Source organism: Schistocerca serialis, unplaced genomic scaffold (genome assembly GCF_023864345.2).
Source record: "Schistocerca serialis cubense isolate TAMUIC-IGC-003099 unplaced genomic scaffold, iqSchSeri2.2 HiC_scaffold_1031, whole genome shotgun sequence".
In the NCBI taxonomy this organism is placed as follows: Eukaryota; Metazoa; Arthropoda; class Insecta; order Orthoptera; family Acrididae; genus Schistocerca; species Schistocerca serialis.
Genome location: NW_026047219.1, coordinates 30001 through 39308, shown reverse-complemented (window position 1 = coordinate 39308; position 9308 = coordinate 30001). Strand labels below are relative to the sequence as shown.

The window sequence follows — 9308 nt, the reverse complement described above, 5'->3', positions numbered from 1 at the left end:
CGGAATCGTCTGTAGACGACTTAGGTACCGGGCGGGGTGTTGTACTCGGTAGAGCAGTTGCCACGCTGCGATCTGTTGAGACTCAGCCCTAGCTTGGGGGATTCGTCTTGTCGCGAGACGAGACCCCCAGGGGCTGGTCGCCAACAGGGGCACGTGTGGGCTGCTTTTTGCTTATGCTTCTGTACGGCGTATCGGTCTGGCCGGGGCGCGCCGCACCCAGGGCGCTGCATTGGGTGCGGCGGACGGCGGCGTATCGGTTGGCGGGCCCCCTGCCGCCTGCGCGGGCGCTGCGATGGGTGCCGCCTCCGTGCGCGCGGCGGGGGAGGCGGCGCCGGCCGGGCGCCTTGTGTTCTGCCGCGCTACAGCGTATCGCTTTGGCGACGGGCGATGGGCGCCGCGATGGGTGCCGGACGGTCGATGTCGGCCCACCGGCCGGCGCGCCGCGCGGAGGCGGCGTCGTCGGGCGGGTGTCGGGCGGTCGACGGTACGTTGTCGCCGTCCCCCACCCGTCCCGTGGTAACGTAGCGTCCACCGCAGTAGGGTGACCTACAATACCCCTACACTATGGATGTGAAATAAAATATAATAACACATGATGCTCCGCAAGAAAATGGACTTGGGATAGGGTGTGTCGTTGGCAAGTCCCCGGGGCGGCTAGTGTGGGTGGTGATAAGTCCGTAGTGGGCGAGGTATTACGACGATGCCGCCATCTATGCGCATGTGACGCAACGACATTGACATCCAGCCCAGAAACGGCACCTCCATCTACAGGGATCCGACGGAACTACGCCAACCATGCCGGCAAAACAGTATCGCCATCTATGAAAATACGGCGAAACCACATGCAATACCTCCATCTATGCGAATCTGACAACACTACGTCCGCCATGTCGAGCGCACCGCAAAACATACCGCCATCTGTAGGTCTCCCGCAACCAACATGACCTCCTGCAACGACGATACCGTCATCTATGAGACGCCAAGCCGACTAAGACAGCCATGGGCCCACAGTGCCCTTCTTTCGACCCCACCCACAAAGCCTGCATCCTCTGTCGACAACAGCACCCCAACGCCAGCGCCTCTGCCGCACGAAGTCGTGGACCGGCAATCACTCCACCTGCACCCGTCCGTGCCCCACCCCAACCGCCCAACTCGCAACTCCAGCGGATGAACGGCGGACTTTGCTCGCACTCGCAATGTGCAATCCACCCCTATAACGTGCGTTTCATGAAGAGTTATGTCCAATATGCGACATTCCCGCTGTCCATATACATGAGCTGCGAGCTGTACCACGTACGAGCTACAGACGCGATCGCGTTGCTCTCTGTACGAATGCAGATGCTCAGCGGCAGCTAGGAGGCGCTCCATCCATGTCGGTACCGGTGAGCGTTGCACTCGCAGTCGCAAAAACGTACGGCAAGTATATTACTCGGAAGAGTCAATGACAGTCCAAGCCCCCCCTGCGTGGGAAGAGTCTTTCTAGGCCATGACCCACCAGAAGGGCGCAGCGTCCCCCACCCCAGACATGTGACGTCACACTATCGGTATTGACGACTAGACTGATTCCTTATAATCATTTGCCATACACCGGTGGAAGCTGCCGAGACGAGTAACTACATGGCGGCCTCGCCGTGTCACTAATGTACAGAGATACAACAGTTTCGACTGGAACCGGATGAAACGTATACACGGCGCTGATTAGTAATAGATAGAGCCATCAAAATACAGATAATGTATACAACTGTCCGTATACATGCTGAAAGACTCTGCTCACAATCACAACCACACGTCAGCCAGACACTCTTATCACGCACTACTCTCTGCCTGTAACAGGCACAGAGACAATATGTAAGCACCAGCATGGAACAACACCCAGTGCATCCTCTCCGCCACATTAGACAATCCACACTATCATAACCAGACCGGGAGGTCCACTCACAAAACAGAATATCCCACCCTTCCGACAACCACCATTGCTCAGCTAAGCCACCAACACCCACACACGTCCTACACAGGGGTACACCCAACATCACAATACTGCCTCCTGTCACAGCACACAAACAATGGCAGGAATGAAAGACACAGGTCTGCCACAAGCATGGAATCAGAGCGCCGCTCATGAGCCAAAGGTGCATCCTGACGTGGCAAATCAGATGATGCCGCAGGCATCCACTTACTATAATCACAATCAACAAACCGGCCGCCGCCGCCGCCGCCACCCCCCCCCCCCCCCCCCCCAATACACCTTTCCTTACAACAATGTGTACCTTAACCTAACCCATATTGCGCCTTAACCTAACCCATATTGCGCCTTAACCTAACCCATATTGCGCCTTAACCTAACCCATATTGCGCCTTAACCTAACCCATATTGCGCCTTAACCTAACCCATATTGCGCCTTAACCTAACCCATATTGCGCCTTAACCTAACCCATATTGCGCCTTAACCTAACCCATATTGCGCCTTAACCTAACCCATATTGCGCCTTAACCTAACCCATATTGCGCCTTAACCTAACCCATATTGCGCCTTAACCTAACCCATATTGCGCCTTAACCTAACCCATATTGCGCCTTAACCTAACCCATATTGCGCCTTAACCTAACCTATATTGTCCCTTAACCTAACCCATATTGTCGCTTAACCTAACCTATATTGCGCCTTAACCTAACCCATATTGCGCCTTAACCTAACCCATATTGTCCCTTAACCTAACCCATATTGTCCCTTAACCTAACCTATATTGTCCCTTAACCTAACCTATATTGTCCCTTAACCTAACCCATATTGTCCCTTAACCTAACCTATATTGTCCCTTAACCTAACCTATATTGTTCCCTTAACCTAACCTATATTGTCCCTTAACCTAACCTATATTGTCCCTTAACCTAACCTATATTGTCCCTTAACCTAACCTATATTGTCCCTTAACCTAACCTATATTGTCCCTTAACCTAACCCATATTGTCCCTTAACCTAACCGATATTGTCCCTTAACCTAACCTATATTGTCCCTTAACCTAACCTATATTGTCCCTTAACCTAACCTATATTGTCCCTTAACCTAACCTATATTGTCCCTTAACCTAACCTATATTGTCCCTTAACCTAACCTATATTGTCCCTTAACCTAACCTATATTGTCCCTTAACCTAACCTATATTGTCCCTTAACCTAACCTATATTGTCCCTTAACCTAACCTATATTGTCCCTTAACCTAACCTATATTGTCCCTTAACCTAACCTATATTGTCCCTTAACCTAACCCATATTGTCCCTTAACCTAACCCATATTGTCCCTTAACCTAACCCATATTGTCCCTTAACCTAACCCATATTGTCCCTTAACCTAACCTATATTGTCCCTTAACCTAACCCATATTGTCCCTTAACCTAACCCATATTGTACCGTAACCTAACCTATATTGTACCTTAACCTAACCTATATTGTACCTTAACCCAACACACGTTGGGCCTTAACCTGCTCTGTAATTGTCATACGACGCGTTAAATTAGTGTAGTGTTGCCTAACTGCAACCCCCGCAATATAGTTTGCTACTCGCACTGCCCGGTCCCCAGAGTATCGCTTCATGTTAAACACCTTGCAGCTATACACTGTAATGCGGATGGCAGCAGGACGTACATGCTCAATGCCCTTCGCAGTTGTTCATTGGCATTCGCATGGCGAAGCACAGCCTACGTTGTGGTACGGCTTGTGTCAACTGTCCGCTGATGTTGTACGTCCAAATCACACACTGTACTGCACATTGGTCCTCATGTACTGAATGATACATCGTGGTACATGTGTGACCGTACCACGACTGCGCCAACAACGGCGAACCATACGGTCCAAATATTGTGCACTCAGCTACGTGTCGTCTCCCTATAAGAGCTGGATTGAAGTATGGTATGCCGTGGATGGCGATCAGCATGAGCCGTCTGTTGATGTAGTGGCGCGTGTTGTCAGACGTAGTCGTCTCTTCTCACACACCGTGATAGCATGGTGCACTGCGTTCCACATCTGCGACATGCGACAGAGGCCGGTTGACAGTCGTTCGCGCAATGGACATCGCATACGTACGGGGGCCACCTTCCACGTGTTCGCGAAGCGTGCACATGTTGTTGCGTGTATGTGGGCAGACATAGTGTGTCGTGACACCTGACACAGGCATGCAACAATCGTTGAATTTGCAAATGGCGATGGACGTCTACGTTTGCTGGTGACGTTACGCAAATGAAGAACTGGTAAACCGTTGTGGTGCGGTTGTTCTCGCTAGAGGTGAATCAGTGATGGCGACGATCGGTTGAGCTACCAACCGGTTGTTTCAGCGATACCCACCATGCCCACGAACGTGAATGGCATGTGGGTGTGAAGCGATACGCGGCGGTGGCTGGGTGGGACCGTCCCCGGCCGGTGAGGGGGGGCCTCCCGGCGTGCTGGCCGCGCGGTGCGTGGGCGCACGCGCTACAGCCGGCTGGTGGGGGCGGCCAGTGGCAGGCGCGCCGGCCGACGGAGGCGGCAGGCGGCGCAGCTGCGCGCCGGCGCACCCTGCACGCGGCGCCGTGCGGCCAAAGTAGGTCCTCGCGGGCCCGGTGCGAAGCGCGGTGGACATCTGCAGTGTGCTGGTCCGATTGAGGACTGTGTGCGCTGAGGATGCGCCGCCGCCCGGCGCTCGGCGCCGCGACGCCGTCTGCTGCTCGGTCGCCTCTGCGGTTCTCGCAGGTGGATTGTATCGCAGCTGTGCGGACGTGTTGGCGCGTGCGCTGTGCTGGGAGAGTTCGCTTCGGCACCCAAGTGGGGCTTTTGTCCTTCTGTGGCGCTGGCGTTGGAGCTGCCGGCCACCGTAGGTGGCGCGTGTTGTCTCCCGCCGGCAATGCCACGACAGCACGCTCCCGGGCCTCTGTCGGCAGCGGCAAGCTCAGTTGGGAGCACGGGTGGTCGCACCTAAAGCGTCTACCGCCAAACTCCGGGCGATTTGCGCCTCTCTCGAACCCGACCAAGTACTTAGGACGGCGCTGCGCGCCGCCGGGACCTGAGAGGGTTTCGAGGTGTATTGTGCAGGGGAGTTCAGCCTCCTCCTGTTTGCAGAATAATTGAGCGGGACGCTTGCGTGTTCGCGCGCGGGCCCCCGGACACACTCCCGGCGGCCGGCTGCTCAGCTCTAGTTGACGCAGCTCCCTGGTTGATCCTGCCAGTAGTCATATGCTTGTCTCAAAGATTAAGCCATGCATGGTCTCAGTACAAGCCGCATTAAGGTGAAACCGCGAATGGCTCATTAAATCAGTTATGGTTCCTTAGATCGTACCCACGTTACTTGGATAACTGTGGTAATTCTAGAGCTAATACATGCAAACAGAGTCCCGACCAGAGATGGAAGGGACGCTTTTATTAGATCTAAACCAATCGGTCGGCTCGTCCGGTCCGTTTGCCTTGGTGACTCTGAATAACTTTGGGCTGATCGCACGGTCCTCGTACCGGCGACGCATCTTTCAAATGTCCTGCCTTATCAACTGTCGATGGTAGGTTCTGCGCCTACCATGGTTGTAACGGGTAACGGGGAATCAGGGTTCGATTCCGGAGAGGAGCCTGAGAAACGGCTACCACATCCAAGGAAGGCAGCAGGCGCGCAAATTACCCACTCCCGGCACGGGGAGGTAGTGACGAAAAATAACGATAACGGGACTCATCCGAGGCCCCGTAATCGGAATGAGTACACTTTAAATCCTTTAACGAGTATCTATTGGAGGGCAAGTCTGGTGCCAGCAGCCGCGGTAATTCCAGCTCCAATAGCGTATATTAAAGTTGTTGCGGTTAAAAAGCTCGTAGTTGGATTTGTGTCCCACGCTGTTGGTTCACCGCCCCGTCGGTGTTTAACTGGCATGTATCGTGGGACGTCCTGCCGGTGGGGCGAGCTGAAGTGCGTGCGACGCGCCTCGTGCGTGCTCGTGCGTCCCGAGGCGGACCCCGTTGCAATCCTACCAGGGTGCTCTTGAGTGAGTGTCTCGGTGGGCCGGCACGTTTACTTTGAACAAATTAGAGTGCTTAAAGCAGGCAAGCCCGCCTGAATACTGTGTGCATGGAATAATGGAATAGGACCTCGGTTCTATTTTGTTGGTTTTTCGGAACCCGAGGTAATGATTAATAGGGACAGGCGGGGGCATTCGTATTGCGACGTTAGAGGTGAAATTCTTGGATCGTCGCAAGACGAACAGAAGCGAAAGCATTTGCCAAGTATGTTTTCATTAATCAAAGAACGAAAGTTAGAGGTTCGAAGGCGATCAGATACCGCCCTAGTTCTAACCATAAACGATGCCAGCCAGCGATCCGCCGCAGTTCCTCCGATGACTCGGCGGGCAGCCTCCGGGAAACCAAAGCTTTTGGGTTCCGGGGAAGTATGGTTGCAAAGCTGAAACTTAAAGGAATTGACGGAAGGGCACCACCAGGAGTGGAGCCTGCGGCTTAATTTGACTCAACACGGGAAACCTCACCAGGCCCGGACACCGGAAGGATTGACAGATTGATAGCTCTTTCTTGATTCGGTGGGTGGTGGTGCATGGCCGTTCTTAGTTGGTGGAGCGATTTGTCTGTTTAATTCCGATAACGAACGAGACTCTAGCCTGCTAACTAGTCGCGTGACATCCTTCGTGCTGTCAGCGATTACTTTCTTCTTAGAGGGACAGGCGGCTTCTAGCCGCACGAGATTGAGCAATAACAGGTCTGTGATGCCCTTAGATGTTCTGGCCGCACGCGCGCTACACTGAAGGAATCAGCGTGTCTTCCTAGGCCGAAAGGTCGGGGTAACCCGCTGAACCTCCTTCGTGCTAGGGATTGGGGCTTGCAATTGTTCCCCATGAACGAGGAATTCCCAGTAAGCGCGAGTCATAAGCTCGCGTTGATTACGGTCCCTGCCCTTTGTACACACCGCGCCGTCGCTACTACCGATTGAATGATTTAGTGAGGTCTTCGGACTGGTACGCGGCATTGACTCTGTCGTTGCCGATGCTACCGGAAAGATGACCAAAACTTGATCATTTCGAGGAAGTAAAAGTCGTAACAAGGTTCCGTAGGTGAACCTGCGGAAGGATCATTACCGACTAGACTGCATGTCTTTCGATGTGCGTGTCGTGTCGCGCAACACGCTACCTGTACGGCTCGCAGTAGCCGTGCGCCGCGTGCGGAACCACGGCGTGCTTCTCAAAAAACTAACGCCAATGTTGTGTGGTACGAGCGCTGAAGCGCTGGAGCGGCTGGCCTGCGGCACCTGGCGCCTGGCGCCGGTTTTGAATGACTTTCGCCCGACTGCCTGTCCGCTCCGGTGTGAGCCGTACGACGCCCATCGGCCGTGAGGCTGTTGGACACAGAACGCTTGAACAGGGGCCGCCACACGCCTACGTCCCGCCTATGCAACTGTCTTGAAAGAGACAGTGGAAAACTAAGAAAAAGATCACCCAGGACGTGGATCACTCGGCTCGTGGGGTCGATGAAGAACGCAGCAAATTGCGCGTCGACATGTGAACTGCAGGACACATGAACATCGGACGTTTCGAACGCACATTGCGGTCCATGGATTCCGTTCCCGGGCCACGTCTGGCTGAGGGTCGGCCTACGTATACTGAAGCGCCGCGGCGTTTGCCCCGCTTCGCAGACCTGGGAGCGTCGCGGCCGCCTGTGGGGCCGGCCGCGCCTCCTTAAACGTGCGATGCGCGCCCGTCGCCTGGCGGTTCGCATACCGGTACTTACTCGGTAGCGTGCACAGCCGGCTGGCGGTGTGGCGTGCGACACCTCGTACAACGACCTCAGAGCAGGCGAGACTACCCGCTGAATTTAAGCATATTACTAAGCGGAGGAAAAGAAACTAACAAGGATTCCCCCAGTAGCGGCGAGCGAACAGGGAAGAGTCCAGCACCGAACCCCGCAGGCTGCCGCCTGTCGTGGCATGTGGTGTTTGGGAGGGTCCACTACCCCGACGCCTCGCGCCGAGCCCAAGTCCAACTTGAATGAGGCCACGGCCCGTAGAGGGTGCCAGGCCCGTAGCGGCCGGTGCGAGCGTCGGCGGGACCTCTCCTTCGAGTCGGGTTGCTTGAGAGTGCAGCTCCAAGTGGGTGGTAAACTCCATCTGAGACTAAATATGACCACGAGACCGATAGCGAACAAGTACCGTGAGGGAAAGTTGAAAAGAACTTTGAAGAGAGAGTTCAAAAGTACGTGAAACCGTTCTGGGGTAAACGTGAGAAGTCCGAAAGGTCGAACGGGTGAGATTCACGCCCATCCGGCCACTGGCCTCCGCCCTCGGCAGATGGGGCCGGCCGCCCGCGCGGAGCAATCCGCGGCGGGGTCGTGTCCGGTTGCCTTTCCACTCGCCGCGGGGTGGGGCCGTTTCCGGTGTGCGGTGGGCCGCACTTCTCCCCTAGTAGGGGGACGTCGCGACCCGCTGGGTGCCGGCCTACGGCCCGGGTGCGCAGCCTGTCCTTCCGCGGGCCTCGGTTCGCGTCTGTTGGGCAGAGCCCCGGTGTCCTGGCTGGCTGCCCGGCGGTATATCTGGAGGAGTCGATTCCCCCCTTTGGGCGCTCGGGCTCCCGGCAAGGCGCGCGCGGTTCTTCCCGGATGACGGACCTACCTGGCCCGGCCCCGGACCCGCGCCGCTGTTGGCTCGGGTGCTCTCGGGCGGAATAATCGCTCCCGTCAGCGGCGCTTCAGCTTTGGACAATTTCACGACCCGTCTTGAAACACGGACCAAGGAGTCTAACATGTGCGCGAGTCATTGGGCTGTACGAAACCTAAAGGCGTAATGAAAGTGAAGGTCTCGCCTTGCGCGGGCCGAGGGAGGATGGGGCTTCCCCGCCCTTCACGGGGCGGCGGCCTCCGCACTCCCGGGGCGTCTCGTCCTCATTGCGAGGTGAGGCGCACTAGAGCGTACACGTTGGGACCCGAAAGATGGTGAAACTATGCCTGGCCAGGACGAAGTCAGGGGAAACCCTGATGGAGGTCCGTAGCGATTCTGACGTGCAAATCGATCGTCGGAGCTGGGTATAGGGGCGAAAGACTAATCGAACCATCTAGTAGCTGGTTCCCTCCGAAGTTTCCCTCAGGATAGCTGGTGCTCGTACGAGTCTCATCCGGTAAAGCGAATGATTAGAGGCCTTGGGGCGAAACGACCTCAACCTATTCTCAAACTTTAAATGGGTGAGATCTCCCGGCTTGCTTGATATGCTGAAGCCGCGAGCAAACGACTCGGATCGGAGTGCCAAGTGGGCCACTTTTGGTAAGCAGAACTGGCGCTGTGGGATGAACCAAACGCCGAGTT

The 9308-nt window shown here is 55.5% G+C and overlaps 2 non-coding genes and 1 pseudogene across 2 annotated transcripts in view; all 3 read left to right on the top strand.

The window, feature by feature from the left end:
* The first annotated feature begins 5179 nt into the window (after positions 1-5179).
* On the top strand, positions 5180-7094 carry LOC126430142 (small subunit ribosomal RNA). The gene has a single exon (XR_007577010.1). It is a non-coding gene; the product is annotated as a small subunit ribosomal RNA (ribosomal RNA).
* A 355-nt stretch (positions 7095-7449) lies between these two features.
* Positions 7450-7605, top strand: LOC126430148 (5.8S ribosomal RNA; annotated as a pseudogene).
* Positions 7606-7795: 190 nt separating this feature from the next.
* The window catches only part of LOC126430146 (large subunit ribosomal RNA), a 4239-nt gene continuing 2726 nt past the window's right edge, over positions 7796-9308 (top strand). Inside the window, exon 1 of the ribosomal RNA XR_007577013.1 lies at positions 7796-9308. This exon is cut by the window's right edge and continues 2726 nt beyond it. This is a non-coding gene — a ribosomal RNA (large subunit ribosomal RNA).